This window comes from Mustela lutreola, chromosome 11, assembly GCF_030435805.1.
Source record: "Mustela lutreola isolate mMusLut2 chromosome 11, mMusLut2.pri, whole genome shotgun sequence".
In the NCBI taxonomy this organism is placed as follows: Eukaryota; Metazoa; Chordata; class Mammalia; order Carnivora; family Mustelidae; genus Mustela; species Mustela lutreola.
The window spans coordinates 933,824-960,988 of record NC_081300.1 but is presented as its reverse complement, the minus strand read 5'-3'; the positions used below and the strand labels follow the sequence as shown (position 1 = coordinate 960,988).

The 27,165-nt window shown below is 56.1% G+C and overlaps 1 long non-coding RNA gene across 1 annotated transcript; it reads right to left on the bottom strand.

The window, feature by feature from the left end:
- Positions 1 to 24,027: 24,027 nt before the first annotated feature.
- LOC131811323 (uncharacterized) lies at positions 24,028 to 27,139 on the bottom strand. The gene is made up of 4 exons (XR_009345877.1): positions 26,887 to 27,139; positions 25,792 to 25,986; positions 25,083 to 25,201; positions 24,028 to 24,920 (listed from the first exon to the last, which is right to left on the bottom strand). It is a non-coding gene; the product is annotated as an uncharacterized LOC131811323 (long non-coding RNA).
- Between the last annotated feature and the right edge of the window lie 26 nt (positions 27,140 to 27,165).

Sequence of the window (27,165 nt, the reverse complement as noted above, 5' to 3'; positions counted from 1 at the left end):
CTTCGTTTGCTTACGTGTCTCCTCGCTGTAGTCTTGCCAGCGGCTTTGCGGCAGTGCATCTCCTGACACACCGATATCTACGGCCCTCTGATTGTTTTCTTAGGATCGAGACCTAGAGGTGGAATTATTAGGTCAAAATGTGGGATGTGGTTGGCATTTGAGACCATATGGCTCTAGTAAGTGAAAACCTAATCATCCCCTAATTCCTCAATGACCCAGCTTTTTCCTAGTGAGCCTAAAGCCTGGTGTCTGCGCTCCTTGCCCAGTGACCCTGGCTTGGCCGCGTCCCCACTTCGGAAGACTCCACCGGGACTTTGGTGGAAACATGAGGGTTAGAGCTACTGGCGGTCCCTGAACCCGATTTCCCCATGACCTCTCACCCCCAGATGACAAGCCCATTAACTTCTACTAAAAGAAAATTTAATTTGTTCATGGCTGTTGACCTTAACATACGATAGGGTCTCTTGGTTCCCAAAGCAAAGGCCGGTGTTCAGAAAAGACCTGGAAACTCCGAATTGTCCCATGCCCCCAGGGACATAAGAGTCTCCGGACACTTTTTCCTATGTCTGTGTGGTTCATCTGTGCCTCACCAGGAGCCTGTAGCTTGAAGAAACCGTTCCCAGCTGAGGAGAGTGGACACGTTCTCACTCATGAGCCTCCGTCTTGCTAAAATCCTCAAAATACAGCTTCATGGGTCGACTCTGCTTGGGTGTCACAGAGACGCAACCGCCCCACCCCAGCGGTCCTGCCGAGTCTCCTCTGGTGCCCCCCTGTCTGTCCACCCCCTGTAAGACGGACACCGTAGTCACTTTCCACGCATCCGTCTCTCGGGCTGGCACCAAATTCAACAGGGAACCGTGAGGAGCTAGGACATAACCAGGATAAGGATCGGGCCCTCTTTAAGTCACCAGGGAGGGGCCCACTCGGAGGCTGGCTCTTCCCTCAACATCCATCCACGCGGCCCACACAGGCACAATTTCCAGGATTTAGGCTTGCTGCATAGACAGGTCTGCGCGAAGAACGCTGTAGAGAGAAAGATTCAGCTGAAGGTTACACATCACTGTCTCGGGGAGCGGAAGAGAGAATCAAATGGAATAATGCCCCAAGAAGAAGGGACAGGACACCCAGTGACGGAACGGATTCAGAGCAAAGTGGAGGGGCGCCTGCGGGGCTCAGTCAGGTAAGCGTCCAACTCTGGGTTTCGGCTCCGGCCATGATCTCAGGGACGTGGGATCGAGCCCCGCATTGGGCTCCGCACTGGCCTGGAGTCTGCTCGGGGCTCTCTTCACCTCCCTCTGCCCCTCCCCTCCCGTGGGTGAGCACCTCTCTCTCTCTGTCTTCCTCTCTCAAAAAAATAAATGAATGCATGGATGAATAGACAAATAAATAAGAATACTGTAAAAAGCCACATTAGGTCCTCCCCAAAGGGCAAGCTAGCATCTTCTCAGATTCTCCAAGAAACCCCAGAAAATCGTGGGCCTTCTTCCCTGCCTCCCTGTGTTTCACATGAGCTGCTGCATCCGCGTGCTCGAGAGCCTGGTGAGCCTCGAGGGTCGAGGGCAGCCAGAGAGCCGTCGCGTCCTCAGGCGTGGGCTTCGCAAGCCACAGTGCAGAGAACCCTAGAGGACCGGGCAAGGAAGGGCGGCCGTGGCGGCCGGAGGAAGCGCGGGTTGTAAACAGAATTTCGGGAATGGACGGCTCCCCTTCAGAGCTTTGGGAAGGAAAATCTCTGCATCTTACAGTCTCGGTTTTACAGTTTGTGTCGTTCACACGTCAAGGGAAACGTATGAAATCTCAAGTACGACCAAGGCCTGCAGGGACCCACCACCGCGAGACCCTGCACACTCGTCATCCCCCACCGCGAGACCCTGCACACTCGTCCCACCACCACGAGACCCTGCACACTCATCCCACCACTGCGAGACCCTGCACACTCACCCACCACCGCGAGACCCTGCACACTCGTCATCCCCCACCACGAGACCCTGCACACTCACCCACCACCGCGAGACCCTGCACACTCGTCATCGCCGAGAGAAGCTTTCGCCCCAAACTGCAATCCGCAAGACGAGGAGAGTGACGGCAGCGGCCGGGAGCGGGACGTGGGAGCTGCGGGGCTTCTAGGCGGCGACTGGGTCCCTGGGTCCCGTGCGTCGTGCGCCCGCTGGAGGGGGTCGCTCGCCCCATGGGCAGCCCAGCTGGACGTGCTCGCTTTCCCTGCGCCCTGGGCCGCCAGCTTCCTGGACGGAAATGCCTACGACATTCTCTTCTCGGTTCAATCTGTTTTACCCTCTTGTCTGATATTTTCCAGGCCTTTTAATCACAAGGCCAGCGGATTGATCAGTGACGGATATGAGCAACGACTTTTGCATGCTAACAGTGCTGGATTTTTTATCTGAGATAATATTTCTCTCTTAAAAAGCCTCTGCACGGCTATGTATTAATTAAAATCTAAATACTAAATATTGATTGATGCGTTATCAGGCCATAGCAGTTGGGCCCTGCCACATTGATTTTTTGCTGTGATTTATTATCATATTTAAGAAAAATCATTTTGTGTGATTATACGAGGAAATAGACTTTAGCGAGGGTGTAATTCTTTTGTATCACTGCTGTTGTGGGGGCCGGACCAGCCCCTCAGTGCGGCTGTGATAGCTGATATCTTCCACCGCGTCGCCGCGCGGCCTCCGCCGGCTAATGCTTTAAGCCTGCTTGGTCTTGTCATTAGAAATAATGGGTATTAGGATTTCCTCCTTAATCACAACCGAGATTAACAGATGGATGAACCCACGTTCTTGAAATTATCTGGTTATTAACAAGTATTTCTTTTTATCACATTAATAACATTGTTGCAGAGGATTTTTCTTTAACAAGTAGAACGAAGCAGAGCCCCAGAGCAATGCTCAGCCTGGCCCGACGGGGAGCCGTCAGTCGCTCCATCTCTCCTCTTGGTGCAGAAGCCAGGGGTGTGGGACGACCCCCAGCCATGAAGAAAAACGGAGCGTGTGTCTGGGGCGGACGAGGGCTGTCTCTTACAGAACACACCTGCAGTCCTTCAGCCCCTCGCACAGGAACGACACGGACTATTCCAGGGGAGACCGCTGACCGCCTTGGATGCCGACTGTTTACATCATTCCCCAAACAGCAAAGGCAGAGACACAAAATTGACCATATGAAAATATTTGCACTTCAAATCACAGATTAAAGTATTGATGGAAATATAATCACTCTGGGTCATTTGAATTATTGAGTCTAAATGTTCCTCGTATTTTATTTTCTTCACATTTATTTGTATATTCATCTTGGGAGAATAAAATTACTTTTGTATTAATTGAAACCAAAGACCACTCATTGTTTTCCCACTCGCCATCTCTTACCTAGGGATAAAAACTAAAGAAAACAAACGTGTTGCCTTTAACTTTGTGCTGGTGATTTTTTTTATTATATTCAGTGATCCTTTCATTCTACAGAATTTCGGCAGTAAGGAAGGACAAACAGAGAGGAACAGAGGAAGGACAGGGAGAGGCGAGGAGAGGCAGGAGCGAGGCAGGAGGAGGCCGGCGCTCGCAGTGAGGGCTCGTGTCAGGGCTGTGCTCCGCCAGCCTCCAAGCCCGAGGCCGGACCCAGAAATGGGCCCAACACCAGCCCCCGAGCTGCCCGCCGCGTCGTGAGGGGCCGTCCCGCGGACAACCTGAGGCCCCACGCGCGCTACGGGGACACGGACAGTTGCCATCACAGCCACGGCAGCCGGCGTCCCCGTGATGAAAAGGCACCTGAGCGGCGTGTGGAAGAAGCGGTGGAGGGGAGGCCGCTGGGCAGGGGCCGCCGAGCGCAGGGCTGGAACCTCGCTAGGGGCGTTTTGTGGGTCATGAGGCGTGTGCGTTCCACGGAGTCCAAAAATGTATTCGGGATCCGGCCTCCTACATCCGAGAAGGGAGCCTGAAGCTAAATCTGTGGAAATTATTTTATAGGAAAAGCACTAAATTCAGTCCCACCTATAAAACCCTGTTTTCATGCCTTGGCGTCTGTGGCTGAATTATGAGACAGGACGTAACAGTCGGTGACCCGTCCGTCGACTCGTCAGCTCCGCACACGCCCGAGGACGGAAGGCACAACGTGAGGGCGGACGGAGTGGCCTTTAGTGGCCTTGCGGGCCTCTCACAATGCTCACGCCTTTTCCTGGACGAAACCCAGAAAAGCGGCTTGACCGCACGACGGCCTGGCCCTCGAGCTCACATAGCCTCTGCCGGGAGGTGCGTTTGCGTTCGGTCGTCTTCCTCATACTTGGGCAAACACCATCATCCGTGCCGTGTGGCAGGGACGCTTTGGCTGCGAACGTCCCCACTTGGGGGAGGGCAGGTACCTGCAGTGCAGGACAAACGGACGGATCGCCCCCCCCCCCCGGAGGTCAGTGACCTCACACGCAGAGGCGGGGGTCACCCTGAAGGACAGGTGACGGGTCTGGGCCCCGGGACTCGAGGTGAAGAAAGATGGGGACTGAGAGAAAGAGGCTGGCTCTGACCCAGCCCGGACTTCATTCTGCTCCGCGGTCACGGGGCCGGGCACCGGCGTCACACACGCAGCGCTCCCAGTGGAGGGCCACTCGAGCCACAGCTGACCTGACGGTGGGGAAGAGGCGCTGCTTACAGCAGGGCCGGGTGGGCGGAGATCCCACCGATTCTCAGAATCACGGCCGCTGCCACGGACGGCACAGAGACCCGCGTCGGGACATTGCCGCACAGGACTCGCCATGCCACCCGTGAGACGCACGGTCTCACAGGGTCACGCGACGCGCGTATGGGACCAGCCCCGTGTAAACGGCTTTGCGGAAAGTCAGCTCTGCGGACACGGGAACTTACTACGACGTGACGCCTGCCCCGTCACATATCCCATTGCCATGTGGACGTGGCGGAACGCCGCGTGGGCGAATCCTCATGGCACAGGAACAAGAAGGACGCACCTTCGTGGCTCCCTGCCCGCGCCCGCCAGCTTCACCCCTGCACAGGCACAGGTTCCCGTGCAGGGGCGGTTTCCGCTCCTCCCGATCGACATTGGCTCCAGTATTGTTTGTTACTTTCTCTGTCTTTGTGAGTCACGGTCACCACCGCTTGCTGATCCGGTTTTCCAGTCACACGGAGGGACCGGACGCAGCCCCGGCACCCTCAACGCCCAGCCTGGTGGCTGCCCAGTAATAGCCTGGTGACCGGCGTCCCCCGCTGTGCGGGACCGACAGTCCCGGCAGGAACAGGTGGTGCCCATGAGAGATGCGCGACACGGTCACTCGTGACCGCGGGTCCCTGCATGCACATTATCTTCCCGTTATTGAAAAATTTTGCCCCCAAGTGAGAAATCGCTGATTTCCTCAACCGCAGCTCAGCGTTACATACAGAATCCTGCATTTGCACATCTAAACCGACTCGTTGGCTCACAAGCGTGAGTACGTGTGTCATGTTCTTTCTTTTTCTTGGGGTGCGGGCATGATCACAGTGGGCTGAACGGTGACCCCAGAAAGATCTAGTGAAGCCCTAAACCCCGCTCACCGTGAATGCACTCCCCAGAGGCAGGGTCTGCAGGTGGGCAAATTGGGAGGAGGTGACTGGGAGGCCCGTGCCGTACGGCCAAGACCCTCGGAAGGAGAGGAGTCAGACGTGCAGGGGGAGACAGGAACACGGGCCAAACACAGATTGCCACGGACCGCTAGCCACCACCAGAAGCGGGGACCAGGGCGAGATCCCAACGGGTCTCCATGAGAGGCGGTCCCACACACACGTGGATCCTGGACTTGTCCTGCAGAACCTGGCAGGGGAAATGCGGTGTTCCTCTGGGGGTCTCAGGAAATAACCTCGGGACACACGTCTGCCACAGGGATGCTGAGGGGAGACCCAAGGCCATCCTGTGAAATGCCTGCACCCTCAGCCGAGCCTTTCCTCACTCCTGCTCGGACCGCCTTCTTCTTGTCAAAGTCTGCTCTGAAGCACACTTTCACCTTGCTTTTGTTTTTGTATTAAAGACTTTATTTATTTATTGGGCAGAGAGAGAGAGAGATCACAAGCAGGCAGAGAGGCAGACAGAGAGGAGGAAGCAGGCTCCCCGGTGAGCAGAGAGCCCGATGCGGGACTCGATCCCAGGACCCTGAGATCATGACCTGAGCCGAAGGCAGAGGCTCAACCCACTGAGCCACCCAGGCACCCTTGTTTTTGTTTTTAAGTAGGGCTCCACGTCCAGTGCAAAGCCCAGGGTGGGAACTCATGACCCTGAGATCCTGACCTGAGAACAAGAGGTGAGTGGCCAGGTGACTGAGCCACCCAGGTGCCCTTGGAGCCGACCTTCCAAGCCTGTCATCATCACTGTCCACAGCAGCATAAGGACGACACTAATCGCCACGGTGAGCAGACACCCTCTCTGGCTTCCTGGTGAGCACAGGAGGCTGGCGTGTTCTTCATTACTGGTGGCCCCTGAGATCTGCTCTCTACGTGGTCAGTTCTGAATTGGGTATGAGAGTCCAAATTAGGTCCTCCATTCCACTAAGTCACGATTTTAGTGGGGACCACGGAGCGTGGAGCTAACCTGTTAACAGGCAGAACAGAAGTGGCGACAAGTGTGGGTTTGCACGTGCTGCAGCGCCCACACGGACTGGACCCGTCACACAGTGCGGCTTGCCTGTCCCACATGCCCTTGTGTGTCCCAGGCGGACGAAATCGGGCTGTGAGCCGGCAAGGTAGATTAGAATTGCACTCTGAAAACAGTTTCCCACGTTTGCAGGATTTAAAACATCAGCTGCAAAGTAAAGATAAAACATCATCATTACTTTGACTTCCCAAAGAAACCGGACAAGGTCCTCACTCAGACAGAAAGATTCCAGTGTGGGGGACCAGTTCTGTCCCAGCGTCCGTCCCTGCCGCTCACTGAGTTACGCTGACATCCCCAGTGCCACGCACTGCTGATCAAGGGCAGCCAAGGTCAGCGGACATGGCATTCTGAGAACGGGCTCACCGTTTTTGTCCCTTCCCTTTGCTGCCCCGAGATGGGGAGGCGGCGTGGCATATCTGACGGATTCTCCCGTCTGTGGCGACATCTGTAATGTTCGACCCGCTGCCACGTCCCCAAACTGTCCTCTGCGCGCGTCCCGTCTGCTGTTCACCGGCCTCAGCTAAGTGCAGAGTTCCTATGCTACGTGGATGGAAATGAAGACCATAAATCTGTATGGACGGTCCCCGTGTGCCCAAATCTCATCACGGATTTTTCCACTAGAGCGGCGTGATGGTGACCCAGCTCCGACCCCGTGGACACGCCCGCGAAGAGCAAACTCCCCGCGAAGAGCAAACAAAACCACACGGCTGCCGTGGACCCACAGTCCTAACTTCGTCACCTGCCACGGTTCCACGTTGCCCAGCGTGGCTGAGTCTTGCACACTTCGGCGCATAACCGCTAAGAACACCCACCCAGTACGGGTGTCACGGGCTTCAATTCACACATCGAACACCCCCCGACAGAGAAGGCTGCCTGTCCCCCACGTCCACATCACTGAATCCCGCAGAATCCCGTGGGACATCTAACAGACAGGTCCCACAGAAAAGCCGTCACTCTGAGAACCCAGGGCTTGCGTGGGCTCTCCCTCCTCACCCAAATCAAGAAAGCTCCGCCTTCACACTTCCCTTCTGACCCTGCCAGGCCAGGAGCCAAAAGACACACACCTCCGTCCACAGCGCCCAGCCTCCCTAGCTGGCGTGCTGGTGCCACCGCCAGCAGGCACGGGGGGCGGGTCCAGCCATGCGGAGAACCCGGAGAGGGGCAGTGGCCACATCGGCCTCTAGTACGGGGTCCACAGGGAGCTCCTGCTGTGACACGAACCGTGCCAAGGAAGGAAACCCATGCGCGGAGAGCCAGGAACACAAACACCCCATTACACGAGGTCCCCCCGCCGAAGACCGGCTTGCTCTGGAAGAAGATGCCTTTCTTGGAATAATGACCAAACTAACAGACATAGGAAAAGTCTTAAAAACTGCTAAGACGAGAAAAAGTTATAAGCTATAGCATTTTCAAACACCCTGACCCACAGATCCCGGACAAGGTCACACGAGAACAGCTCTCCAGACGTGGAAAGTGCAAAGTGTCTCTGTGGCATGACTGTCCCTAAAGTGTCTGTGTCCAGAGAGACGGCCCTGCACCCACCCCCACCGCCGCCCTGCCTGTCCCCACCAGCATGTGGTTTCCCAATTCACCAGGGCACCGTCCTCCGCTTGCTGCAGAGGAGAGACAGGGCGGAAGACAAGGCGCATGGCTTCCCCACTCCCACGTTCACTCGACGTTCTTCCCGTGGCTGGCGTCCCCGATAAGCCCCCGCAGACCTCTCCCCAGGATTTCATGTCCTTAGACTGCGGGACGCACGGCTGTGAAACCCTGGCCGTTCAAAACACAGAGGAACTTCGCTAACTGAGAAGGGCACAGCAAAGTCTTTGTGACCAGGTGGGAATCTGATCATGTTGTTTTTTCCTATTAAAAACAAAGAAAGAAAGGAAAAGAAAAAGATAAAAGAAAGCTCTGTAGCATTCCCAAATACAGTACGACCGGAAACGTGATGTCTACGCGCGGTGGTAGCTGACATCTGGCTACCCCCTCCCCAGTGTCCCGGAACTCGCATCCAGTGAAACACTAAGATGTGTGTGACCTTCTCAAGCCTACAAGGAAATAACAAAGTTGGAAACAAAAATATGTTTTTTGAAAAAACGTAAATACTTGCTGCTTCCAGGAATTTCTCCTAAAATTGGTGCCTACGTGTGCCATGCAGCAGGGCCCCAGCCGCTCGGTCTCCGGGCTTCTGGGTGGGCTGGGCCCCGGGTACCGAGCTGTCCCAAAGCCCCAGAAGAACCCCACCATGTGCTCACAGACCTGTGCACCTCACGGGCGAGTTACAACACCATTATCGCTGTAACCGTGAGCTCAGGGGGACGAGAACGTCATTCCCCCCAACCCCACCCCCCGCCGCCACTGTAAGCCCCCAGCGAGCAGGTGCCGGCTCTCAGCCTGGAGGGACACGCCCAGCCATGGCGCAGCCCACTTACCCAAACCAGTGACCAGAAATCCCAGGGGAGAAGCTGTTTAGTTAGGAGTCAAGTCGACACTTACAATGCGTGCTCCACGCCTTTCCGCGGCAACCTGGGAGGTGCGGTTGCCCGGCTTGGTTCTTCCACACACCACAGCCCCAAGACGCCAGCACCAGAGAGACCGGAGCTGTGTGCTTGCGGGGAACACCTGCTGTAGCAGAAGACATAGAGCAGACAAGACGAGAGGCTGCAGACGTAGCTCGCTCGCCGGGCAGCATTGAATTTGGTAAATCTGGAGGCCCGACCCCTTCCTCTGAGTGGCCAGTGTCCTGGGGACACGCTGCGGGTCGGGTGCTGCCTGGGTCCCCTAAAGGGTCCGATTGTCACCGTAAAACATGCTGGGCCATTGGGTTCGCTCTGTGGTCACGGTTTTGCTGTTACTCCCTAAAAGTAACACGTTGGTGTCACGAAGCGCTCCTGGCACAGAGACCTGGTGAGGTTTGCGAGCCATCGCCAAGTGGAGACGCCCGTGATGGCAACTCCAGACCTTGGCGTGGGGCCTGCCCAGCAGCAGAGGCAACATGGCCTGGCGACAGCAAGCTCGGGCCACACTGTGGACCTAAAAAGAGACAAAAAGGCCATGGCTGTGGGCAATGTGGGGTCATGTTTCTTCTGCTCACCGGCTGCCCTCACTCCTCCCCGCTTCTTCGGGACAATGCCTGTTTCCTCCCGACCCGGGGGCCAGCAGTGGGCGCGACGGGCTCAGTCAGAACACCAACACACTGTCAGCAGCTGGACGTCCTTCTGTGAATGTCGAGGGTGGGGGGGTCTGGCCCAGAGGGCTGGGGTCCAGCATGACGGAGAGCTGGAGCCTCGAACAGCATGTGTCCATGACCGCATGGGAGGAGCTCCCAGGAAGGGGACCAGCACTCGGGACCAGTACTTGCGACCAGCACGCGGACCAGCATTTGCAACCAGCACTCGCGACCAGCACTCGCGACCAGCACTCGGGACCAGCACTCGCGACCAGCACTCGCGACCAGCACTCGGACCAGCACTCGCGACCAGCACTCGCGACCAGCACTCGCGACCAGCACTCGGGACCAGCACTCGCGACCAGCACTTGGACCAGCACTCAGACCAGCACTCGTGACCAGCACTCGCGACCAGCACTCGTGACCAGCACTCGGGACCAGCACTCGCGACCAGCACTCGCGACCAGCACTCGGAGCTCTCTCCAAGCTGCAGCAGAGCTCCCAGCTCGGGGCCGGCATCGCTGTCCTCACCACACACCGTGTTCAGTCTGACTTAGAAAAAGCGTCACCAGCACTCAGGTGCCCTTTGGCTGGGATGTCTGGCCCGGCACATGTGCTCATAGAAGGACCAGTCAGGCAGGAACAAGCGCCCCCGGGGACTGCCCACAGGGGCTGCCTAAGGCCTGTGCTGGGCAAGTAACCTGCCTGGGCCCCAGCACTTCCACCTCCAAGGGCACAGCCTTCAGCCGAGGACAATTCAGGAGCATTGTCCCCGCTCCATTCAGTAGGCGGGCACAGCAAGGAACGTGCTCGCCCAGGCCACAGGCTCCTCTGGGCTCACTGACGCCCCACATTAAATCACAGTAATTCCACTCACCTCCAGCTGAAGCCCCAGCCCCAAGTCTCACATTGGGCCACCATCGGCTGAGCACAGAGCAGCAGGGGACGCTCGGAACCCACCCCCACTCAGGCTTGCTTTTCTGCAGACGACAGAGGCCAGTGACCCACAAAGGGAAAGTTTAAACAAAATTCCCACTGGTGAATTCAGGTCACCCTCCCTGGACGGGGAGACACGCAGGGCAGACTTTGCACCTGTTACCCCCAAGCGGGGAGTCCTGACCTGACAGGGGTCAGAAAAGAAGCACCCGTGTGCACCTGTCGTCATTGCAGACCCTGACAGACCCTGGAAAGTGGGGCCGTTTGCTGTATGTCCATGTCCACTCAGCACACCTGAAGGCAGAAAAGTCAGCCAGGTTGACCCCGTTCACTCTCATAAGTGACATTTGTGTCACATGTGGCAATGCACACCTCAGCCTTTTCCGGTAATGCGAAGGTCGTATATTTACTCTACAATGAGCTCATGACAACCAAGGATAAACGTGGTTTTGATCTTTCAAGAAAGTCACAGAGTATAGAATAAAACCAGCTTTTTCCAATGAGCTCCGAACAGACCACCAGTTCGTGTCCCCATCAGCAGGGCTGCTGTTCACCTTCGCGGCTGTTCCTCTGTCTCGGGGCCCTCTAGGAGGCAACTCTCTGGCCGTGGCCACACGCACTGTCCCAGGGACCAGGAGACCAGGGCCACTTCCAAGGCCGGCAAACCCTGGGAACCTAGTGATGTTGACATGTGACTCAAGGCAACCCAGATTCTCAGGACGCGCCTCACAGAAAGCAAAGCCCCCGCGTGTCAACCTTTCTCTCCGGATTTTGGGAAGATTTCTCCCGCAACGGAAGCGTGCCGTGAGGGTTATGAAAAAGACATCTGGCCCGGGACCCTTGAACTCTGGGGTTTATGATATGAAAGGCACACACCTCCTACTCTACCCCGAGTGCAGGAAACACGGCCATCCAGCGAGAAGAAAGCTCTAGACGTCATCTCCCCTTGGTTGTTGCGCCCTGGCCCTTTGCAGGAGCATCTCCGGGGCACACCCGGGCCCGTCCAGGGGGAGTCTCGTGCTCCCTCCATGAATGTGGCACAGCGATTAACACCGGCTCCCCGAAAGTAAGACACGGGAGAGAGAAAGCAGGGCTGTTAGCAAAACAAGCCCAGAAACAGCCGTTCAAAAAATGCCCTGGCTGATTCTTTGCACAAACATATTTAAGGTTTGGTGGAGTTTTTTAAAAATCACAATGTGATATCGCGTTAATTCTCCTTGAAATTGGTGCATTGTGACAAAATAATAGCAACTAAATTATCTCTCTGCGTTGATATGACTACAATGTGTGTTTAACGGGGAATATGAGGGGCTGATACACTCCAGAGCCACGTGACCCGAGGAGAACAATCCCAACTAATTCCGGGATGAATTATAATGACGGTTCCCAGCAAGAAGCTGGAATTTGCAGGCGTGTGTGCGGAGCCACGCACGCGGACCGTGGGCGCACTGCACAGGCGACCCTGCGGATCGAGCCCCGGAAAGGGCCCCGCGAGGGGGAGCGATTAGTTACTTTCACAGCAATTACAGCACGTTTTTAGATGGCTCCGCTCTTAATCAAACACAAAAACGCAGAGAACGCCCGAAACACGTGTGTACGTTACGTACCTCACACTATGGGCGTTTCGTATCACACTTTCCACACTGAGGTTTCCAGCTGCGATCTGATGCAGGGGACATGGTCAAAGCCAACGGAGACAGCAAAAGCCATCAACAAAGTGGAAGACAGACCGCGCGCTGACGTCTCCGGTGACGATGGGAGGAGTGTGTCAGTCAGGCCGGCAATGGCCTCTGACGTGACTTGGTGCCTGCATGTGGGCCCGACCGGCTCTCTGCGCACCGCGCGGCGGCAGGGTCAGAAGCACGCTGGGGACGGAGGCGTGTCGGCGAGCCTGTCCACCAACAACCAACGCCGCGTGCAGCCGCGTCAGCATCTGCCCGTGTGGGAGAAACCAGTTTCCTGCCTCTCAAAAGTTCGAAGACTAAAGAAACGGACCAAAAACTGAATTACAAGGGCTTATCCTCTGCAGAAAACGCTGGTATATGAAATTAGCTTTTCATAAGAACATGCCAAATTGGCCAAATTTCTAAAAATATATATACCAATGTCATAAGAAATGTGGTTAGGCCAACGGAGAAAAGACGTGGAAAGTTGAGCCCACGCGAAAGGCGTGGAGGACTCTGCTGGCTTGTCACACCACACTCAGCCACTCGACCCTGCACCCACCTGCCCTCCCCTGCCAACTCCCACGCAGGCAGCGTGGGGGTATTGGGCGAGTTCTTACGAATGTGACAATATCTGGTTTTCTGGCATAATTCTAAATCTGTCCGTCCTTTTAATAGTTTACGGTTTCCCACATGTTGTTTGATAACTGCTGAACTCGGGGACTTGGTCCCAATGCTGGGGAACAAGCTCCTACAACGTAAGACACTTGGGTTCACAATATTAGATGAATATGTTGTGTGTTAACAGAAGGACACACCAGCTCAGAAAAAGGTCGGACAACAGGAACCTTATTTCTCCATCGGAAAGCTAATCTGGAGTTTGAATACAGGTGAGAAGACACTTACTGTCGTGTGAAAGTAAAACATGACATGGATTCGAGTTGTAGTCTTAATTTTAAGAAACCATAGCATTTGGGGCGGCCACTATACAAACAGTATGGAGAAGCCTCAAAAAATTAAATGGACCCACCATGCAACCCAGCAATCCCACTTCTGGGCATCTATCCGACGGAAACAGAGACTCCTGCCGCCGTGCGCGATGCACGTCATGCAGTAGCCTCAGCATGGGAACGTCACGCGTGTCTGTCGACGGACGGAGAGGGGAAGAAATGTGATCTCCTGCGGTATTATTTAGGCATAGAAACGGAGGACAGCAGAAAGAAAGAAAGGAAATCCTGCGATTTTTGTTTAAAGATTTTATTTATTTATTTGTCGGAGAGAGAGAGAGAGAGAACAAGCAGGGGGAGTGGCAGAGGGAGACGCTCCCCTCAAGCAGGGAGTCCCACACGGCGGGACTCGAATCACGACCCGAGCCAAAGGTAGACGCTTCACCGATGGAGTCACCTGGACATCCTGGAAATCTTGCCATCTGGGACTTGGGTAAACCCAAGGGCATTCTGTGTGACATTAAATACACTGGACAGAAAAAGACATTACTGTATAGCCTCACTTACATATGGAATCTTAAAAAAAAAAGTCTGACTCAGTGGAAACACAGCAGACTGGTGGCTGCAAGGGGCCAGTGGTGACGGGGAGATGGTGGCTACAGGGTACCAACCCCCCATCAGAAGACAAATAAGCTCCGGGGGGTCACGTCAAGCATGGTGAATAACGTCTCATAACTGTATTTTCTAAAACAGGAACCAAGCAGCCTCCTCCGTGAGGCTGGTATCGTGCTCCCCGAACAGTGAACACGGATTTGCACTGCCGCGCTTCGACGCTGGGCGCACCTCGGAGGCCACCCACGGCAGGACCCACGTGTCCCGGATGGGGAGCTTCTCCTTTAACCGAGATTTGGCTGTTACACAGATTCCAGGATTGCTTTAAGTTGGGTCCTCAAAATTCAGTTTTCAAATGGTGCACATTTTAATGAATTATAATTTTTTAAAACTTCCGAACTCTGGGATACGTCATAACAAACGTCATTCCCGATCACTAGTGCTCGGGCGTAGCGTCATGCATCATCCCTGCCGACCACTGCTGACGGGCCTGGGCCTCCCGTCCTGGGCCTCCCGTCACTGCTGTGTCTACCTACAGACTTTTCCAAGTCAGCTATGAAAACAAGGTATTGGTTATTTCTACCCTCAAAAGCACCCGTGAGACTGGAGAACAAAATAATAATTTGGTCGGATGCCTCAAGTGCGCTATAATTGAAGAGGGGAAGGGTGACCGCAGGCACCAAATTGTGGAGCAGAAAACTACGCCCATATGCAAGGGCTTGGCCAGAGACACAGTCTGTCAGAGCAGAAGTTGAGCTGCTCCAACTGCAGTGTGGGCCCTGGCCACAGAGCTTCCCAGCCACGGAGTGTCCCGGCCACAGAGCGTCCCTGCCAGTTCTCAAGGGAGACACGCCACAGGTTGGCCAGGTCTGCTTGTCCATTCATCTGCCACAGTGCCTTAGCCACCTCCTTACCCCTGGGGCCACCAGGCATCTTTGAGGGGCATCTGCAGACCCCAGCGGCCAGCCCCGTCAGCTGGTTCATCCTGGCACCTCCCCATCTCTCCTGGCACAGACGCCTCAAACGAATGTGTCCTGCACCGCACACCTGTTCACACCTTGGGCCAGTGCCGCTGAGCCCACGAGGCAGAGTCCCACGGGCCCCAGCCCTCGCCTCCCGTGCCCGCCCTGGACAGCATCCGAGGGGCACCTCCATGCGAAGTAGCAACGTCACCACGGCAGCTTCCTCTCAGTTCAAAAAACCAAAACAACAAAACTGTTTTTCAAGAGTTACACAGAGACACAATCCGTCACCAAGGTCCCTTTATTCCGCCTCCGGAATGTCCCTGGGTTCTGGAGCGCATCTCCCGCGGACGGTATTTCTCCTGATGCTTCCCCGTTGCTCTCATCTACCCAGGCCGTAACCCTCTTCTCGCTGTGAGTTTTAAGAGATCGGTATCTTCACCTGGACACCAGGCGTGAGGCCTGCGGGTGGGCGATGGCCTCCTGGTCTGGATCCTCGGCTCCCGTGTCAGCTTGTGGAGCCGGGTCCTGCACACGCGTCCCCTCAGGAAAGGACAGCCCCCCCCCCCAACCAGGGCGCTGCTCTGCGGGATCCCTGAAGCCAGGCCCTGCCACAGCTCCAACCTACCAGGCCACCCCCTCTCAGGCTCCTTCAGCCCCGCCAGGCCCCCCAGGCCACCTTCCTTCTGTGCTGACTCGCCCTGGGCACGTGAAGTCCAAGTCGGCCAGCTCCCAGGGTCTCAGACACCTGCCTCTGCCTGCCGGGTCTGTCCTGCTGTGCTCAGCCTGGCCTCCCCGTGCTGCCTTCCTCCTCACTCAGCCCACCTCTGCGGTGCCCACCCGAGTCTTTACCCACATAATGTCCCCCGGACACCCCCTCCAGCCAGGATCTTCAGTCCTGGAGGGACCCCCGCCCTGGGAAAGGGGCCCCCCACGGGCAGAAGCCAGGGCCCTGCCAACACCCAGGATGCATAGGAGGGTCCACGGTCAGCAGGGTGAGGAGAGAGCCCAGCACTCAGGGCCTGTTGGGGCCATTGCCGGGGGCCAGCTGGGATTTTCTGCAGATACATTCAAGAGGCTCTTCCACAACCACAGAAATGCTCCTCAGCCCAAACTTTCTGCAGGATTTGGAAGGAACAAGCTCAGCCGGCAGAACAAAGCAGCTTGCCTGACAACGCTGCCGAAGCCAGACATCCTGGGGAAATACGGAGTCACACTCACGAGAGGCTTCCTGAACAGCAGGACTTATCAGGGCTTTAGAACGCTATCCTACAGTGTGGGAATTCTCAGAGAGTTAGAGAACAGGCAGAGCTCCAGCTTCTCTCCCTGACCCCGAGTGCCCTGTGTTTCGGATCTGAGGGCAGCACTGTGGCCAGTGGCTGGAGGTCAGCAGGTGGTCGGCTGCCACACTCCGGGCATCAAGACCATCACTGCTGGACATGTTCACTCGGTCCCGCAGCCGTCACCACACCTACAATTTGTCTTCAATCATTTCCTCAAAAATACTCATATGAGGGTAAGAAATGAACTGAACTGAGTCTCGTCCCCCGTCCTAGGTCGTGAGGGAAGCTGGTGGGCGTCTCCAGAAATACAGAAACGACACGCAGACACAAGCACGCGGATGGATGGGGGAGGAGTGGCCGCAGCTCACAAGCCCTTTCCCGCGCGAACAGAAGCCAGAGGCACCGAGGGGCTCCGGACGCCAGACGGCCACAGTGACACAAAGACAGAGCCGGGATGTCCCGGGCACCTCTTTTCTGGGCCCTGTCTGGTTCTCCTAGCAGTCCCTCTGTCCCTACAGGCCGCACGCGGGCTGGATCTCCACCAGCCCCAGGAGCCAGCCGGTTCAGCGAGAAACGCACCCACAGCGGTTCCTCCGGCCCCTGGGTAAAACCGTGCGCGGCCTCCAGACCCCCTGGGAGCGAACCTCCACGAGTGGTGGTCAGCCAGGCGAGCGCCTCCAGCCGACCCCCTACTGGCTGACAAGTGCATTCAGACTCCCCCAACAGTGGCCCTTTCAAATACGTATTTGTGCCGTGAAAGCTTTCTCCTTAGATAAAGTGATGCCTGTTTCTAGAAACAACGGTCACGAAATGTCATTCCGCCTACACTCCGCAGCGTCTCTGTCTCTGACAAAGCCGCCGGGGGAAGTCGCAGCCGACACCCGCCATCCGGCCACGGTGCAGGAGTACTGGGGGACACCGATGTGCACGTCACGACGCACCCGTCAGAGGAGAAGCCAGGCCTTCCCGGAACAGGGATGCGGAGGCTCCCCGTAAACCGCACGCGGCTCCGGCCAGCAGAGCTCCTTCCTGTGTCGTCCCCGTGGAGGACCCTCTCGGCCCAGGCTGTGCATCTGCTTCCCCGTGCATCTGCCACTACGGCCCCCACCTCCACACACGTTGCTTCTGCACTAACCCTTCCTTTGAAACGTGTATCTCCTCTGATTTAGCACGAAGAAGAGAAGGCTCTAATGACCAGACGAGAGTTCTTATATAAGTGGAGGCAATTTTCTTAATTCGAAATCCTGCAAAGGTTCAGAGACTAAGGAAGGAGCTTGGTCCTTGGAGATGCCTGGGTGTTGCCTGTGTGAGCTCAAAGAAGGGGCTGCGCTCATGGCCACAGGTGCGTCTTTGTCCATGGTGACCCCTCCATCCACAGAACTCTAGCACTGTGGCCCTGGACAAGGGACAAGAGCTCGAGGGCCTCAAGCCCCTCCCCGTAGAGTGGGGAGACAGGAAGTACCTACTGTGAGGACCCAAGCATACAATGAAAACCCTTAGCACAGAACGGTAGATTATATAGTGCGTGATCTTACTTAAGGACACACATGACTGAATCACGTAGTATCCATGATGGCTAAAAAATACACAAAAGCAGGGGCACCTGGGTGACTCAGTGGGTTAAGCTCTGCCATCGGCTCAGGTCATGATCTCAGGGTCCTGGGATGGAGTCCCGCATCGGGCTCTCTGCTCAGCGAGGAGCCTGCTTCCCCCTCTCCTTCTGCCTGCCTCTCTGCCTACTTGTAATCTCTCTCTCTCTCTCTGACAAATGAATAAATAAAATATTTTAAAAAGAAAAGCAGAACCAGAGAGTGAAATACATGTAATCTTGAAACACTTCCTCAAAGGAAAATGTCAAATTGGATCCAAAAGTGAGTTAAGAAAATGAAAGCAGAGATGTTTCAGATATGTTAGATGTTCGAAGAGCGGAAGGTAAGCGGGAGCCCACAGGGAAGTTGGCTTAGGTGGGACAGAGCAAGAGGGAGGGTAAGAACTGAGCTCATCAGCTCATCTGAACAAATCCATCTGCAGAAGAAAATGCTACACTCTGCCCCCAAAACCCAACCAAACAATAGCAACCATGACAGGAAGGACGAGCGCAAAGTGCTTCTGGGGAGGGCGACATGCTGCTTACAGAGACGGATCGCCAAGAAAGCTACACCGCACAGACTGTGAATGTCAGCCTTGCCAGAGAAGACATCAGCAGTAAAAGGAACTTTGCACCATCATCAGGACAGGCGACGCTCACTGGTGATTGTCTCCAAGGAAGACCAAAGTGTGGGCAGCTTCCGCTACTAACGTGGACCCTTGGGATGTCCTAAATATCAGTGAACTGACATCAATGCATCTGTAAAGTGGGTTAATGAGCAAAACAGGTGGAGAAACCAAGGAGCTTCCGACAAGACGCCTGGCCCCATGGATGTTGGGCAAAGGTGCCTTGGTGTTGAGGCACTCTGAGAAACTACAGAACACATTCTTCCCTCGAATTAGCTCAGGAAACCTGACAGGGAGCAAAGTGAGAACTTTACCCCGGGGGCACGTGGATGTGTTCGTGCACGTCAGAGAACCCCTTCCCACACCAGCTGCCGCAGAAGCACTCACGGGGCTGAAGTTCTGGAGAGGACGGACGCAGAAGCTGGCTCTGAAATGAATTTGAGAACAACATAAAATGAAGTCTAACCAGAGCTCGATTCTACGGGAAGGACCGTGATCTTTCAGAGTGAGTCCCGAGAAGACGGGATGAAATCTGAGCTCGGAAGCTAGCACAATTTCTTGTTCTCAAATTCGCCGAAACAAATAAGCGGCTCCCACCGCGTTCCCGTTTACCAAACGGAGGCGCGCTGTGCTCTCAACGCCGTGGAACGCCTTCGAGCAGAGGACAGGTGTGCCAGAGGGACTCCGTAATGGAGGTGCCGTCAGGGGCTTGAACACTCGTAGTGTGGATGCCGTGGGGACAGGCGCATGGGAGACCCATCCTGTCACATGTGACTCTGCGTGCTGACATGCAACTCTCCAACCTCAGCTGTCCCTCCAGGCTCCGGGCAAGCTCGCTGCTCTGAGCCCCAATGCCAACCACCTTCTCTCCTGGCTCTGCCCTTGCTCCTTCTGAGACCACAGGCCCTCCAGGCCTGCACCCTCGCACCCCCTTCTCTGGTTTGGGATCAAAGATCACAGCCGTCCCCTCTCTTCTTGCTTTCCTGGGCCTCCGATTTCTCTTGCCCTCTGCTGCCATAAAAGTGCCCCCACACGCAGGTAAACACGCCCTCTTTATTAGTGTCTGATCTTCTCTCCTGCCTGGACCCCTTCTTTTAGCCTAACATTTTCTCTCTCAGCCTCAGAGCACGCTTTTCCTTCCATGTGCTGTGACCAGGCCTGGTGCCTTTGCTGCCCAAGGGGCCAGGTCAGAGCTGACGTGGGTGAGCAAAGCTGTCCTTTCCGCGAGCAGAGCGGAGTAATGAAACATACGGCAGCGCGGGCACATCCAGCTGAAGGTCACCGATCGGAAACTTCCCGGTGCTGAAGTTACCTTCAGTGATGCAGTGAGCCTGGACTCTGGAATCAGTGTGCCCCGCTAGACACGGGCTAATTTACAGTATTACTGTGGCACGGCCTCCTTAAAAGGAATCTGCGTTGAATTCTGAAAAGTGAAAAACTACCTGTAAGGCAAATTATGACCCCTTGCACCCTCAGTCCTACAAATCCAGTCCAATAGGTTTTCTTAAAGCGGAGCACGCATGTGGAGAAGCCGACATTTCCAGACTTTGGGCAAAGCCACTGCTTACCCAGTGATCAAATTGTTATTAAGTCTTTTTTTTTTTTTTTAACTTTCCAATTTCAAGAAAATCCAAGTCTTGGGGGGACGGAGTATCCCCGTCTCTGGAGAACGGGGACCCGTCCTTTCATGCGGGAGCTCTGCGGCACCTCCTGCATTCTGACTGCAAACAGAAAAGTCTGGAAGAATCAAACACATACAGTTGAAGGCCCAAAAGACAGTCAGTGCCGATGGCCAGCATGCCGGCCTGACACCGTCGCAGCGCGTATAAGCTCCTGAATCCAGAGTGCTGCCCTTTCCCCAACGGGGTCTCACTGCGGCAGAGAGATCAGCTCCCCCTCAGCAATCCTGCCAGGGAGGCCAGGCCGCGCGGCCCACGTGTGGGCCATCCCTGCTTATCTATTTAGCTCATCAAATCATGCTGCAGGTTTGAGTAGAAGAATGTTCCTTCTGCTGTCGAGATGTTTTCCTTTTCCTTTTATTTTTTTTTTTTTTCCTGGGGAATGAAAACTGACTCTACTCTGTGTGATACTTGTTCCTCCTCTCCGGCAGCCCGCCTGCCAGGACGGCCTGAAAGATCTGCTCTGCTAATAATAGCCCAGCGCGACGGTGCACAGTGAAGACATTTATCCCAGAGCAAGAGCAGGACCCCAGCACCTGACTACCTTTGTCCCCATCCCAGTGGTTCAAGATCCGGAGTGAGCGCCTGCCCCCAGGCCGGTCTTCTGCAGAATGTCAGTCCTGCGCTTTCACAGAGCTCACAGCCAAAGCAAATGACATTTGTGATAATGAGAAAGCCAAAACCACTGGGAACCGTCACATCAAAGTTGTGCCCACTTTTTAAAGACTTCTTTGAACATGTTAGGAAGAGCGGGTGTGCACTCCAGCCAGGGACGTGGGGAGGGGGTGCCCCATGCAGTCAGGGCGCCAGAAGCACAGGGGCCCCGAGCAGGGTGGTCCCGCAGCTCTCACGCCCCATGCAGTTCGGCAGCCCGCAGCCCCCAGCGAGCAGGAAAGCAGGAGGAAGAGACTGCTTGGAGCTGCCCCGGGTGTGACACCCGCAACCCCCCACCCCCCGCCCGCCCCTGGCCTGGCCAGCACTCCTCTCAGGGACCCAGGACGACTGTGGGGCGGCGCGAGGTCACGAAATCACTCGTGGGGTTTCATCCAAGACGCCCCCGGACAGCGATCAAGCAAAGTAGCCCACGTGGAGGGGTGGGCGCCAAAGGGGGAGGTGGGAGGCGCCCCTGAGCCTGGGCCTCTGGGGTCCATGTGAAGGCGGGCGGCGCGCGCCCAGGGGAGTGAGCCGGGACCGCCCCCAGCTAGACGCGAAGGCGCCCCGCCCCACCTGGCGGGACCCCCGCCCCGCCGGCGCCGCCTCCCCCCACCCCCGCCCCACCCCGCGCCGACCCTCGGGACCTCCCTCGGGCGGCTAGCGCGGGAGGGGCCGCAGCGTGGCTTTGTCCTACAGTCAGGGTGGAATCCAGGCCCGAGGGTCCCCCTCGTGCCCCCAGCCCCCTTGGCCTTAATTAGGAGGCAGCGGAGGATGGGGAGGGGAGGCCGCGCTCCGTGGCCACGTCATTTCACCCCCACGGGCTCGTGGCAGAGCGCTGCGGGACGGAGCTGATGGGGGGGGGGCGTTCCGCGGAGGGAGGCCTGAAGACAGCCGCCCCCCCACCCCAGACCCGACTCGAAGCCGGTAGATGCGGACGCCCGCCCCGAGGAGGTTCCCGGACTCGGAAGTTGTGGGGTCCTGCCTGCGCCCCTCCTTGCCCGCACCCCTACGCCCCCCCCGCCAAAAGGCGCCGGAAACTCGCCGGGGGAGGGGCCCGAGCGTGCAGCGGCGCCTGCGGGGACACACGCGCGCTCGCGGGGCCCGCTGGTCCCTGCTCCGGGGCTGCCCGGCCGGCGCGGGGGCGGGGCGGCGGGGGGAGGGGGCAGGAAATGCCATTAATTGGGGGAAATGCACACCAATTGCGAGGCGGTCTTTGATGTGCGCCTCCAAGCGCGGCCCCTCCACGCCCAGCCCACCCGGCAAGCGCCCCACTCCCCGCGCTCCCGCGAGCGCAGCCGGCCGAGCGCCAAGGACAGGACGTGTGACATTGGTTTGAAAAAGCAGGAGGCCCTGGGTCTCCTTCGGTCTCTAAGGTCAGACAGCTCGCCTGGAGCCCCCTCCGTCTCTCCCCGAGGGCCCGATTCCTGGGGGTGGGTGGGGAGGCCGAGCCCAGGCGAGGCTGGCCACGCTGACTGCGGGCGCCGACGAGGAGCGGCCGCCGCGTGTCGGCCCAGCGTACGGACACGTAGAAATACAGTGTTCGTCCCAATGACAATCCGCTCAGTCTCCTCTCGCCTCCCCTTTTCTTTTCATCATCAGCAAATAAAGATTAGCTGGTAAGATTATAAAAAGCGTTTTCAGGCTGGGGCTGATCTTTATTCCAGAGGCTTTGTGACGATATTGATGATGATGATGGTCAAGTGGACAGTTTGATTTTTGTGTTTGGAGCTAGTTATAAAGAATCAATATTATATCAAGGGGTAACTTTCGTGATAAAGGACTTTAACCACTCTGGCTATTCATCATAAGTCTGTAGCAAGCAGATAGGTCAAAAGAAATTATATTGCACTAAAGACTGAGTCTTCTTATCTCTCCCATACCAGGGGAATAGGGACAAGCCGATCGATACAGTAGCTGCTGTATACTTCTTGCAATTATCAATAGCTGATTTCGCCTTTTGAGGCCTGCATCTAATAATGCAAGCTAATAATAATCGTTTGAGCTTCCATACCATAAGCAGGGGAGTCAAAGTTTTAGCTGGCCAGCATTATTTTTGTCACCATACACTGAGGTGCCCCTCCTGAGTCTATCCGCAGCCCAGATACACAGGTCAACGCCTACAAGAGAAGGACTTCCATATCCTTTGCATCCCTGAGTGTGAAGATGGGTGGCCATGCGCTGCTGTTTCTCTGCGAGACATGAAAAGCCCCAAAATGTTTGCCTGGGAGCCTACTGCTGACGTGGTAAGCCATCCTGTAATGTACAAGACACTGGGACGCACACAGACCTAGATGGATTCATATACTATTCTCTTGGCTCCCATCTATCGAAAATTGCAACACAGTTACCTCAATAGCTTGGACAGGCAAGCCGGTGACAGCAGGAGCTGAGCGGGAATGTGGGCGGGGCATTAGTCCTGTACCGGTTGATTTAAGGAGAACATTTTTTTTTAAGAGGGTAGAGTTATCTTCAAGTGGGTGAGCAAGAAGCTTGGGAAAAGGCATTTTCAAAAAGTCATAGACATAATTTGGGGCTATATGTTTCCTGGCGCCCCCGCAATGTCACAGAAAAGCAACATTTATAATTGGCACTTGACATGCTGTTTGCGTTGGGCTGTGGTACACCAGGCACAGATTTCCTGTTGATGGAAACATTTATCATTGTGACTGCCCCAGAGTGGCAGGTGGTGTTATCAATTACCTCTTCTTACCAATAATAATATTAGTATGGTAATATCTTTGCTCAAGTGAGAACCAATTAGCGGTCACTTGTCACAGCATTAAAGACACAAAATCATGCTGGATTTAAAGGCAAGGACCTAAAACAAAAGTTGGGGGTAGGGGAGGAACCAGAGAGAAAGGAGTGAAGGCCAGTGACAAGAGAACTTTGATTGGGGAAGGGGGGAGCATGAAAGGAGACAGACAATAAAGCTGTAATCCTTTAATACTTTTTCTGTATCAACTGGCTAGGGAATAAGCGCAGGACAGAGTATCAAATGTGCACCGCAGGTAAAGGGCGCTCTGGGGATGGAGGGCCAGGTAGCTTCCCTAAGCTGGGATGTGGAAATAGAACCGACTCTTCAACCTCCCCTTGTCAAATCCATCTTGCAGATAGGCTTTCTGTCTTATTTGAATAAATGATACAAATTAAAATCAAACATCTAATTATATGTTCCACTAATGTAAAATCTACAGTATTAATTTGTAAATAATATTATTAAGCAGACAAAATAATAACGTGTCGCCTCATAAGATGAAAACAACATCGCAAGAGGAAAGACAATTAACAAATTAGATTTAATTATAGAGAAGAAAAGCAACTTTTGTTTTTGCAATAGTATTTAGGTATTACAATATTTTAATAGGCAGTGGTCACGTGACGGGGAGTCTGAGTTCTGCATGCAGGAGTCCCTGTCTGCACCTCAGGCGCACATTCCGGTGCTTGCCCTTAATCTAGGCACGACTGGATAATCCTGTCCCTCATCTGTGAAAATATGCTGTTGACACGCTGTCACCTCACAATAAATCTGTTGTTGTGACTCAAGCTTAAAATATGTACGCTTTCATCAAAACTGGCCGCACTGCGTTAAAACAATTAAAGAAAAGTTTCATATCTCTGTTGGGAGCCAAGAAAGGCAGAACAGGTAAGAGAGGAGGTAATGCGCCTTTTGCTTTCGACCTTTTAAATATATACATATTGATCGTGTTTACCTCAGTCGATTTTTTAAAGGGGTGCACCTCAGATTCACCGATCCGCACCATCAGAGCCCTGGCGGGGAATCTGCAAAGGTTCTCGTTTCATATTCTCCCTGACCCTTTCCTCCATATCTGCTCGATTTTCTCAACGAAATCCCAGCTCAGTGCGCTCAGAGGGCGGTGTGGAGCCTGCCACTTCCCCCAGCTCACTCCACCCTGCATGCCTGGGTGGGGACCAGTGCTCACACAGGGCAAGGCGGGCCGGGGCAGCTGCCAGTCCGGCGTTCGCGCCCGCTCGCCGTGAGCCACTGTCCACCACAGCGCCAAGCAGAGCCCGCTGCACCTTCCCTTATGAAGCTCGGCACGCCTTGTGTGACACCTCTGCAGTCGGAGGGCTTGCTGTTACAGATACTGGGCCGGTGTCTCAGACTGACCTCCGCAGGAGGAACCTCAGAGAGCCTCTCCAAGACCGTACCTCGTAGAAAAGGCAAACCAAGTTGACATAAATTAAAACAGTTGCGTTTGGAAGTCCCATAAAGACCTAGGAAAATCGTGCCAGTGTGTTGGAGAGAGGCTGGGGACAGGGGGAGACGGACGAATGGCCTTAAGAATAAAAAAGGTGGGGGTCGGCACTCACAGAGTAACCGAGGAGGAGGAGTCGGTGCTGTGGGGGCCAGGAGGCTGCGGGGGAGCCGGGCTCCGCTTCCTCTGAAAGGCTTCGGAAGCTGCGGGAACCTACATTTGCTTCTTATTCGTCTTAAAGTGTGGATTTAAAAAAAAAGAAGAAGGGGAAAAAAGAAAATTAACCAGGTCCCCAAAAGCAGTGCACCTTTAACCTGGGGTCTGACCCGCCGATGAGGGCTTTTGCATTCTTTCTCTTCTAGAAAGACGTCAGGGAAATCTACCTTTCTGCAGCGACTCTGCGACTTCCCCCAACTCTGGCCGGTCCTGTAAATTCTGCAAGAAACTTCCATCCGCCACAACCGCCCCTCCTCACGCAGACACGTTCCCTTCCTCCCCTACTCCCGCTTCTCCTCGCCTCTTTCTCCGCTGGGAAGTTCCTGGCCCCGCTTGCCCCAAAGCCCCGGCTGCAGCCTGCAAACTTTTCACTGCAGCTCCGTGCGGGGTGCAGGAGCGTCCCCAAATGCTCGCGACATTCGCGGAAGTTCACAGGATAAGGGCAGTATAAGGAAGCCCCCCGCCCCTCCCCCGGCTGCACCATAAAAGGGTGGTGTGGGGCGAACAACTCTCGACTTCAAACATCTTTTATTTGTCTTTTTTCCCTTTTCAAAACCAAAATCGCCCGAATGAATATGCCCGCCACTAAAAAGCAAAACAAAACCAACCTTAAGGGTTTTGTTGTTGTTGTTTTGAGGGGGGACAAATGTGGCGGCGGGGGTGGTCTTTGGAGGCGATGCCGACCTGCGCGCTTCCTTCCTCTCTGATTTTCCTGCGCTTTCCTGGAGCCCAAAGCTGTTGCTTCGTGAAACTTACACAATTAGAGTCGGGCGAGAGAACGCAGGCTGGGAATCGAGAAGATTCTAGAAGGGAAAAGAAACCCGCGGAGAGGCGGGCGAGCAGCTCAGGGTCGGGGTCCATCCCGTGGCGGGGGGGGGGGGGGCGGGGGCGGGGACCCGAAGCCGGGCAGAGTCCCACCCCCGGCCACTCGAGGAACTCGCAGCCCTCCGTGCGCTCGGGGCTGGCGAGTCGCCGCCCGCATCCCCCCAGCGCACGACCCTGGGGAGGCCATCTGTGCCAAAGCTTCGTACCACACAGGGCCACTTGCAAGGACAAAAATAAGAAATTTAGGAAATGAAAAAAGAGAAACTGGGACAAGGGGCGCACAGCGGCGGGCGCGGCGGCGCCAGGGCCTGGGGCACATCCTGGTGGCCGCTCGGGGACTGAGGACACGCGCGAGAGTGTGCACGGGGACGACGGGGTGCGCGCGCGGTGCGAAGGCGCGTGCGTGAGCGCGGGCGAAGGGTGGGTGGAGGTGCGGGAGCGCGCCGCACGGGCCGCCCGAGGGTGCGGGGCCGGGTCAGACGCACGCGACCTCCTTACCTACCACCCCCTCCCCCAGTCACTCCCGAAAGTCCTAGAACGCGGCGGGCCGCGCGCGAGACTTTCGTGGACTTGGAACTTTGAGCCGCGTGGCCTCGGGGCACCTTGCGCCCCCTGCCCACTCCGCAGACGCCCCGGCCCTGTCCCCGTCGGGAAGGGGAGCTGGTGTGTGTGTTGGGGGGAGACACCGGAGCCCCGCCGTCCCCTCCCTCCCGTTGGCTTTAAGGAGCCGCTGGCGGCGGGGAGGCCCGGCGGGCGGGGCGGGCGCTCAGAGTCGGAGGGGCCCGGGGGGGGGGGGGGGAGACAGGGGGACGGAGGGGAGGGGTCCGCGGGGAGGGGAGGGGAGGGGAGGAGCCGCACGGCCCGCGCCGCTTCCGAACCGGAAAGTTGGTCTTGCCGAAGTCCCGCCACCCCGGCGTGCGTACTCCGCTCCGCTCCGGCCGCGAGCCTCGGAGCCGGCCGGTCGCCGGCGGAGCCCGCGGAGGGGACGCGAGCCCGGAGAAGAGAGACGGTCCGCGGGCAGGGGCACCTGAGCCCGAGCGCGGCCGGCGCGCCGAGCCAGACCCGCCGCGGAGGAGCCGAGCCGGCCCGTCGCCCGGCCCTGCGCGCCCGGAGCGCAGGCGGCGCGGCGCCCGAGCGGGCCGGCGAGACAAAGGCGC